Below are 9,635 nucleotides of genomic sequence, written 5' to 3' on the forward strand. Positions count from 1 at the left end.
TAATTCTAAACATAACATGTAGCTAAAGATACATCAAATCTCCATCATAAAAATAATGAATTATTGAATTATGATGGCTCCACCTAATATATAGTATCCTTCGAATTCGTATATCTGAATAGGCTTCTCTGGGCGAGGACCTAACTTCGCTGTTTCTTTTACCTTGTAACCTGAAACCAAACTACCAAAACTTATCAAGAAATGAAGAACAAGATTTTATTTATTAAAGAATTTGTTGAATATAACTATGCTGTGATATCGGATGAGTATTTACAAAAAATATTCCAAGCTATATATACAAATGAAAATAAATTAATGGGCTAATATAAGATCTTTACAATGAAAATACCTAAGGGAGATTAGAAATTTAGCATGCACTTGCCAATCAGCTAAAAAAAATTTAACAATTAATCTAAGTAAACAAGTATGCAGCAGTGAGCATCAAACACATAAGAGAATGAAAGAGATACCTAAAACTTCCAAAGCTTACTAGTTTGGTGGAATTTCATCCTTTGAAACAAATAAGAAAGAATACCTACAATGATGGCAAAACAAAATCTAAAAATAAAAAAGGAAAAAGGAATTGTTGCCAATACTTTGATATGTACAAAAATAACATGGTCCATTCAAAAATCTCTCAATAAAATTAGGTCATTGATTTTTAGAACCTCATATTATTCTTTCAATTAGATACTTAGATTCATTGAGCAAGTAATGCCACTGTCACTCACGGAATTCCATTCTTCGACATAGAATAAAATCTGATACTTTCTCATAATCTGATACTGTGAGGATGATTGTTATTATTATTACAAACCTAAGTAGGAACCCAACCACCAGTTTTGATCCTATTAGCAGGATAGCCTTTGTAGTCCTAATAGTGTATAATTTTCATGCTTAACTAGAATAACAAAAGTACCTACCTTCTCAATGGCGGCATCATTGGGTATAACAATGTGGGATTTGCATGCAAACGCAGGAGCAACCGTGCCAATGCTAATGGCAGTGCTACCAACACTCCCTTCAGTGATTATTCCACCTGGACTTAGCTTGCTAGATTCTAAGGCCTGCATAATAAATCATAGAGAGTTTAATATGTAGTGAAAGACTTTGATTTCACACCTAATTTGTCACAAACTATGAAAAAATACTAAGATTTATACCTCGAGGATAATTGGATGACTTGAACATCTTGTCTTAATTACAGAAAATAGCAAGAAGAACCAAGTAGAAACTGGAAACTTAATTCACAGAACAAACTTCTTTCGTATTTTATTTCCAAATTCAACTCTAACATAACATAAAAGCTTTAACATAACATAGCACTCCTTCTTAACCTCATCCATCAGCCTCATACTCATGCACCAAAGAATCAAAACCCTAATACCTTACCACAAAATCAAAACTTGACTTGACTAGTTGATTTCCACAGTATCATGGGGCATAACTATAAATTTAGGGAAAAAAACAGAGAGCACTTACTGCTAGCAAGTGAGATGAGCGGTTCTCAATCTCATCGATCATGTCACGTGCATTTGCCAGAGGTGGCACTGCCTCCATGATTCCATTGGAGCAGCATTTGTGTTGAGACAGTTCTCTTCTCCTGAACGTGTGGTAAAATTCCACCACCTCTGGCACCCTCGTCAACAAGAACAATAATGCAGAAGATCAATCAAAGTAAAAATACACAACAAGAAAAAAGAACAGACATTCTCTATTTCTTCCAATTAGAGTATGAATTAAATCTAAAAGTATGAAGAAGAAGGAAAAATCAAAAGATGAAGTAGATCAAAATAGTAATTAATAATTCACAAAATAGAAAAACCAAATCGCAGAAGCACAATTGGAGGCCAGCAGCAATGGCACCGCTTGTGGCGGTGACAAACTTCAGATCGAAGTTGAAGAACCAGATCACAGAAACTCAATCGCAGGCAGCAATAACAACGTCACTTGCAGCAGTGCAAAGATGAATCGTGACGACAAACCCTCAGATCAGAACTAGAAAACTATATCAACAACAATGACTTCGTTGTGTGGAGATGAACAACGACACTTATTAGGGTTTCGTATATTCTCACTCTCATATGTTAAAAAGCATCACTTGCTTTTACTATCATATTCACTTTTAGTTTTATAAAAAAAACAAAAAAAAAATATTGAAACAATTGCAATGGCGGTATAAATGCCAAAATGCAGCGCTTTTAGCAAGGATATTATGGCATAAGAGAAAAATGTTAAAATAAATCAACAATATGGCAGTTAAGTAACATTGTCATAATATTAGTGTCATTTTAATCATATTTTTTTGTAATAGTAAGGACCAATTTAATATTTTACCTTTTTAATTTAACCAGCTATAGACTCATCATGACTCACTATAGCCAAACATATCCCCGCTAGGCCATGATTTAGGGTCTTTATTATTAGTATATTGGCAGGGTTATGGCGAGTAACATTTCATTTCTAGAAGATAATATATATATATATATATATATATATATATATATATATATATATATATATATATATATATATATATTAGCACAATTTTTTTATTTAAGATATTTTTTTGGACTTTAACCATTGAACAACAAAAACACTATAGGATCATTAAAATTTACCCATTAAACAGCTAACAACTCAATGAATACACGTATTTGAGCAAAAAATTCGAATAGTTAACTCTGTTGAAATGTATATTAATTATTAACATATTTTAAACTATTAAATTATTGTAAAGTTTGATTGTTTTAATGGGAAAGCATGATTATATATTTAATTATTTATATGTTATGAAATGTTTCATTATATAAACTTATATACTGTTCTGGCATAGTCCAACAAGAATTGGAGGTTCACTAGTAGATCCATGACCCAGTGGATTCACAATCTATTGGTGCACGAAATTGATTTTGCACGTTTTGCACAGATAGACCGGCAAGTATACCGGGTCGTTCAAGTAATACTTCAGGTGAGTGAGAGTCGATTTCACGGATATTGTTGGTTTGAGCAAGTAATGGTTACCTTATAGATCTTAGTCAGATAGATAAAAAATATATTTTGTCACGAAAAATGTATAAAACAGAATAAGTAAATAAAACGTTACTAGATAGGTGTGAAATCAATGATGTGAGAACGGTTGAGACTTCGGAGATGCTTCTTCCTTCTGGATCAACTTTTCTCATCATCTACTCTAACTTTTGATTGATTCATTCCATGGCAGGCTATAAATGATTAACTCTGGGTCAGCGGTCATTAATCTCCTCTGCTTCAGATCAAACGCATGGTCAACGGTCATCCAATCTGAACGGGGGTGAAGCTCTAGCAGTCCATTCTCTTGGTGATCCTACTCAAAATGCCACAGACAAGGTCGGATCTTCCGGATCAGAGAACGCTGCTCCTTGGGTTCTAGACTATACCACAAAGGCCCTAATCACCCCGCACTTCGGCTGCACTGATGTCTCGAGAAGTACCCAACGAAGCCGTGGATTAGCCGTCTAAGAGACGTATAATCAAGCTTGTGGTTCAATACTATCCCGTCAAGGACTCGCAAGAACCCATGTGAATAGGGATGACGGTCAAGTTACAATTCCAATCCGTTAGGATGAAGAACGAAGATACATCTTAGAATAGAATCAAGAATAGATTGAAATATAATAGTGATATTATTAATCCATAAGAATTAGCAGAACTCCTAACCTTAACCTAGGAGGTTAGTGACTCATACTGTACAAAGAAATAATAAAAAACGTGTAGAGTGGGCAAGAACTCTTAACAAGGGTGAACTCTTGTCTATATATACTAGTTTGCTAACTAAGAATTATAGAAAATAAGATAAACTAGTCTTGTAGTGCGAAAATCCACTTTTCGGGCCCACTTGGTGAGTGTTTGGGCTAAACTTGAGTGACATCCACGAGTTAATGCTCCCTTTTGGGCGTCCAATGCCAACTTTGGACTCCAAAATGGGCGTTGGACGCCAGCTACTCCCTTCTGGGCATTGGACACCAGGAATGGGGCTAGTGGCTGGCGTTGAATGCCAGTTTTGGGCTTTCAATTCCAGAACAAAGTATATACTATTATATATTTCTTGAAAGCCCTGGATGTTAGCTTTCCATAGCCATTGAGAGCCCGCCATTTGGACTTCTGTAGCTCCAGAAATGCTCCTTTGAGTGCATGGAGGTCAGAATCTGACAGCATCTGCAGTCCTTTCTCTGTCTCTGAATCAGACTTTGCCAAAACTCCTCAATTTAAGCTAGAAAATATCTGAAATCATCATAAAACACACAAACTTAAAGAAGAATCCAAAAATATGAATTTTGCACTAAAACCTATGAAAATATAATAAAACATAAACAAAACATAAGAAAAACTATATGAAAATGATGCTAAAAAGCGTATAAAATATCCGTTCATCACCCATCTACACGATAAAGTATCTATCGCATGACACGATCTTTTCAGAAAAGATTTGGACAGGTGGTGGAAGTTTTCAGGGAGCTAAGTCTAAACAGAAGGGCCCACCCAACAAATAGAAATCAAGAAGGACCTACCCCTCTCGAGTGGTACATCACTATAATCCTAATCTAGCCATTTCATTGTACGAGCACTAACTTTAGTATCAGAGTGTCCTTGCAGGTGGCCCCACCCGTCGACCAAGAGACGAACTGCAAACGTAGATTCTCCCATCTGAAGTTCACGTTTAGGTCCTCCTATTCACGCCAAACACCCTAACACTAGCTGAGCACCTGAACTCACGAACAATGGCGTTGTTTGTGGGGACCTGACGCAAGCTGAGGATGGAGGCTTTCCTCCACCCAGAGGATGAGCCAGTAGGAGGTGAAAACCACGAGCACCAACAGGGTCACCTCATGAGTAGACTGAGCATAGGAACCTCTCAGAGGCGTCAACCAACTCCTTCTGGTCAAGACTACTCCAACGATCAATCTCTAAAAAGGCATCTATTTAGGGGTACAAGCAACGACAACACCCGGATCATGCAAGAACTCAGACACAGAGTCCAAATCTTGAGAGAGAGTTAGTGGTGAGATACCGTTACAACCCTAAGAATAGCCAAAACACCCGCTCACACACTGAAATCCGCCCAAGCCATGCTCGTACTCGATCATCCCCGCTAAGGAGATCGGTGGAATGGCGGCGCAATGAGGAGGAGGATGATAGGCACGACCAGACTGATGGTTGATGAGCGGATAATTTATACGCTTTTTGACATTGTTTTTAGTATGTTTTTAGTAGGATCTAGTTACTTTTAGGGATATTTTCATTAGTTTTTATGTTAAATTCACATTTCTGGACTTTACTATGAGTTTGTGTGTTTTTCTGTAATTTCAGGTATTTTCTGGCTGAAATTGAGGGACTTGAGCAAAAATCAGATTCAGAGGTTGAAGAAGGACTGCTGATGCTGTTGGATTCTGACCTCCCTGCACTCAAAGTGGATTTTCTGGAGCTACAGAACTCGAAATGGCGCGCTTCAAATTGCGTTGGAAAGTAGACATCCAGGGCTTTCCAGCAATATATAATAGTCCATACTTTGGCCAAGAATTGACGACGTAAACTGGCGTTCAACGCCAGCCTTCTGCCCAAATCTGGCGTCCAGCGCCAGAAAAGGATCCAAAACCAGAGTTGAACGCCCAAACTGGCACAGAAACTGGCGTTCAACTCCACAAATGGCCTCTACACGTGCAACACTCAGGCTCAGCCCAAACACACACCAAGTGGGCCCCGGAAGTGGATTTATGCATCAATTACTTACTCATGTAAACCCTAGTAGCTAGTTTATTATAAATAGGACCTTTTACTATTGTATTAGGCATCTTTGGTCTCAGTTTTAATCCATTGTTCATCTTAGGAGACTATTGATCTCGTTTAGGGGGCTGGCCATCTCGGCCATGCCTGGACCTTCACTTATGTATTTTCATACGGTAGAGTTTCTACACTCCATAGATTAAGGTGTGGAGCTCTGCTGTTCCTCAAAGATTAATGCAAAGTACTACTGTTTTCTATTCAATTCTTCTTATTTCTCTTCTAAGATATCCATTCGCACCCAAGAACGTGATGAAGGTGATGATTATGTGTGACGCTCATCATCCTTCTCCCTTATGAACGCGTGCCTGACAAACACTCCTGTTCTACATGAATTAAGCTAGGATGAATATCTCTTAGATCTCCTAACCAGAATCTTCGTGGCGTAAGCTAGAATGATGGCGGCATTCAAGAGAATCCGGAAGGTCTAAACCTTGTCTGTGGTATTCTGAGTAGGATTCAATGATTGAATGACTGTGACGAGCTTCAAACTCGCGAGTGCTGGGCGTTAGTGACAGACGCAAAAGGAGGGTGAATCCTATTCCAGCATGATCGGGAACCGACAGATGAATAGCCGTGCCGTGACAGGGTGCGTGAGCATATTATTCACTGAGAGGAGGGGATGTAGCCACTGACAACGGTGATGCCCTTGCATAAAGCCAGCCATGGAAAGGAGTAAGACTGATTGGATGAAGATAGCAGGAAAGCAGAGGTTCAGAGGAACGAAAAGCATCTCCATTCGCTTATCTGAAATTCCTACCAATGATTTACATAAGTATCTCTATCCCTATTTTATTATATTAAATTCGAAAACTCCATGATTATTTTATATCCGCCTGACTGAGATTTACAAGGTGACCATAGCTTGCTTCATACCAACAATCTCCGTGGGATTCGACCCTTACTCACGTAAGGTATTACTTGGACGACCCAGTGCACTTGCTGGTTAGTTGTATCGAAGTTGTGACAATTATGAATTAAGATCAAAGCACCAAGCTTTGGAGCCATTACCAGGGATTGTTCGAGCCTGGACATCACAATTTCGTGCACCAAGTTTTTGGCGCCGTTGCCGGGGATTGTTTGAGTTTGGACAACTGACGGTTCATCTTGTTGCTCAGATTGGGTAACTTTCTTTTCGTTTTCTTTTCAAAAATCTTTCAAAAATATTTTCAAAAAAAAATTTTCTCTTGTTTTCGAAAAAAAAAATAAAAATGTTTTCAAAAATTTATTCAAAATTTTTAAGAATGAATTCTAGTGTTTCATGAAGCATGTGAAGCCTGGCTGGCTGTAAAGCCATGTCTAAATTCTTTTGGACTGAGGCTTGCAATTTGTTATCAAAGAGCAATATACTCTCGTGTTAAAGACTAAAGCTTGGCTGGCCATTGGCCATGTCTAGTGTTTTGGACTGGAGCTTTCATTGAAAGCTTGGCTGGCTAGTGAGCCATGTCTAATTCCTGGACTGAAGCTTTAGACTAACATGGCAAGATTCCTGGAATTCATATTAAAAATTTTGGAATCCTTATTTTTTTTTCTTTTTCATATAATTTTCGAAAAAAATCCAAAAAAATTAGAAAATCATAAAAATCAAAAATAATTTTCTGTTTCTTGTTTGAGTCTTGAGTCATATCATAAGTTTGGTGTCACTTGCATATGCATCTAGCATTTTTCGAAAATATCATGCATTCATAGTGTTCTTCATGATCTTCAAGTTGTTCTTGGTAAGTCTTCTTGTTTGATCTTGATGATTTTTTGTTTTGTGTCTTTTCATGTTTATCATATGCATTCTTGAATTCTTAGTGTCTAAGCATTAAAGAATTCTAAGTTTGGTGTCTTGCATGTTTTCTTTGCATTAAAAATTTTTCAAAAATATGTTCTTGATGTTCATCTTGACATTCAAAGTGTTCTTGGTGTTCATCTTGACATTCATAGCATTCTTGCATGCATTCATTGTTTTAATCTAAAAATTTCATGTATTGCATAATTTTCATGTTTTCATAAAAATTTCAAAAATAAAAAAAAAATATATCTTTCCCTTTTTCTCTCATCAAATTCGAAAATTGAGTTGACTTTTTCAAAAATTTTTAAAAATCAAATTGTTTCTCATGAGTCAAATCAAATTTTCAATTTGAAAATCTTATCTTTTTCAAAATCTTTTTCAAAAATCAAATCTTTTTCAAAATTCTTAGTTATTTTCGAAAATTCCAAAAATATTTTTCGAAAATCTTTTTCCTATTTTTGTATTAAATTTTCGAAAATAACATAAACAATTAATGTTTTGATTCAAAAATTTCAAGTTTGTTACTTGCTTGTTAAGAAAGATTCAAACTTTAAGTTATAGAATCATATCTTGTGATTTCTTATGAATCAAGTCATTAATTGAGATTTTAAAAATCAAATCTTTTTCAAAACTAATTTCAATCATATCTTTTCAAAATATCTTCTTATCTTATCTTTTTCAAAAATATCTTTTCAAAATATCTTTTCTAACTTCCTAACCTCCTATCTTTTCAAAAATTTGTTTCAACTAACTAACTAACTTTTTGTTTGTTTCTTAACTTTTTCAAAACCACCTAACTAACTCTCCCTCTCATTTTTCGAAAATATCTCCCCCTTTTTCAAAAATTTCCTTTTAATTAACTAATTATTTTTATTTTTATTTTTGATTTCAAAAAAAAAAATTTTTGAAAAAAAAAATACTAACAATTTTCAAAAACTATTTTCAAAAATCACTAACTCCTTTTCAAAAATAATTTTCGAAAATTATACCTCCCCCATCCTATTCTATTTATTCATTCATATCCTAACATCTCATCTCACATCTCTTCCATTCTCACAGTTGTGTTTCTTCCTTTATATTACATTCTTTGTCTCCCCCTTTTCTTCCACTCACAAAAGGATCCCTATACTGTGGTATAAAGGATCTCTATTATTATTATTATTATTTTTCTGTGCCTTCTTCTTTGTCATATGAGCAGGAGCAAGGATAAGAACATTCTTGTGGAAGCAGATCCAGAACCTGAAAGGACTCTGAAGAGAAAATTAAGAGAAGCTAAAATACAACAATCCAGAGATAATCTTTCAGAAATTTTTGAACAGGCAGAGGAGATGGCAGCCGAAAATAATGATAATGTAAGGAAGATGCTTGGTGACTTTACTGCACCTAATTCCAATTTACATGGAAGAAGCATCTCCATTCCTGCCATTGGAGCAAACAACTTTGAGCTGAAACCTCAGTTAGTTTCTCTGATGCAGCAGAACTGCAAGTTTCATGGACTTCCATCTGAAGATCCTTTTCAGTTTTTAACTGAATTCTTGCAGATATGTGATACTGTTAAGACTAATGGAGTAGATCCTGAAGTCTACAGGCTCATGCTTTTCCCTTTTGCTGTAAGAGACAGAGCTAGATTATGGTTGGATTCTCAACCCAAAGACAGCCTGAACTCTTGGGATAAGCTGGTCACGGCTTTCTTAGCCAAGTACTTTCCTCCTCAAAAGCTGAGCAAGCTTAGAGCTGATGTTCAAACCTTCAGACAGAAAGAAGGTGAATCCCTCTATGAAGCTTGGGAAAGATACAAACAGTTGACCAAAAAGTGTCCTTCTGACATGCTTTCAGAATGGACCATCCTGGATATATTCTATGATGGTTTATCTGAGCTATCAAAGATGTCACTGGACACTTCTGCAGGTGGATCCATTCATCTAAAGAAAACGCCTGCAGAAGCTCAAGAACTCATTGACATGGTTGCTAATAACCAGTTCATGTACACTTCTGAAAGGAATCCTGTGAATAATGGGACGCCTATGAAGAAGGGAGT

General features: G+C 36.2%; 1 non-coding gene across 1 annotated transcript; it reads right to left on the reverse strand.

Moving 5' to 3' along the window:
- Positions 1-9,321: 9,321 nt before the first annotated feature.
- On the reverse strand, positions 9,322-9,429 carry LOC148567868 (small nucleolar RNA R71). The gene has a single exon (XR_015881817.1). It is a non-coding gene; the product is annotated as a small nucleolar RNA R71 (small nucleolar RNA).
- Positions 9,430-9,635: the final 206 nt, after the last annotated feature.

This window comes from Arachis ipaensis, chromosome B4 (assembly GCF_059453495.1).
Source record: "Arachis ipaensis isolate K30076 ecotype BB chromosome B4, ASM5945349v1, whole genome shotgun sequence".
In the NCBI taxonomy this organism is placed as follows: domain Eukaryota; kingdom Viridiplantae; phylum Streptophyta; class Magnoliopsida; order Fabales; family Fabaceae; genus Arachis; species Arachis ipaensis.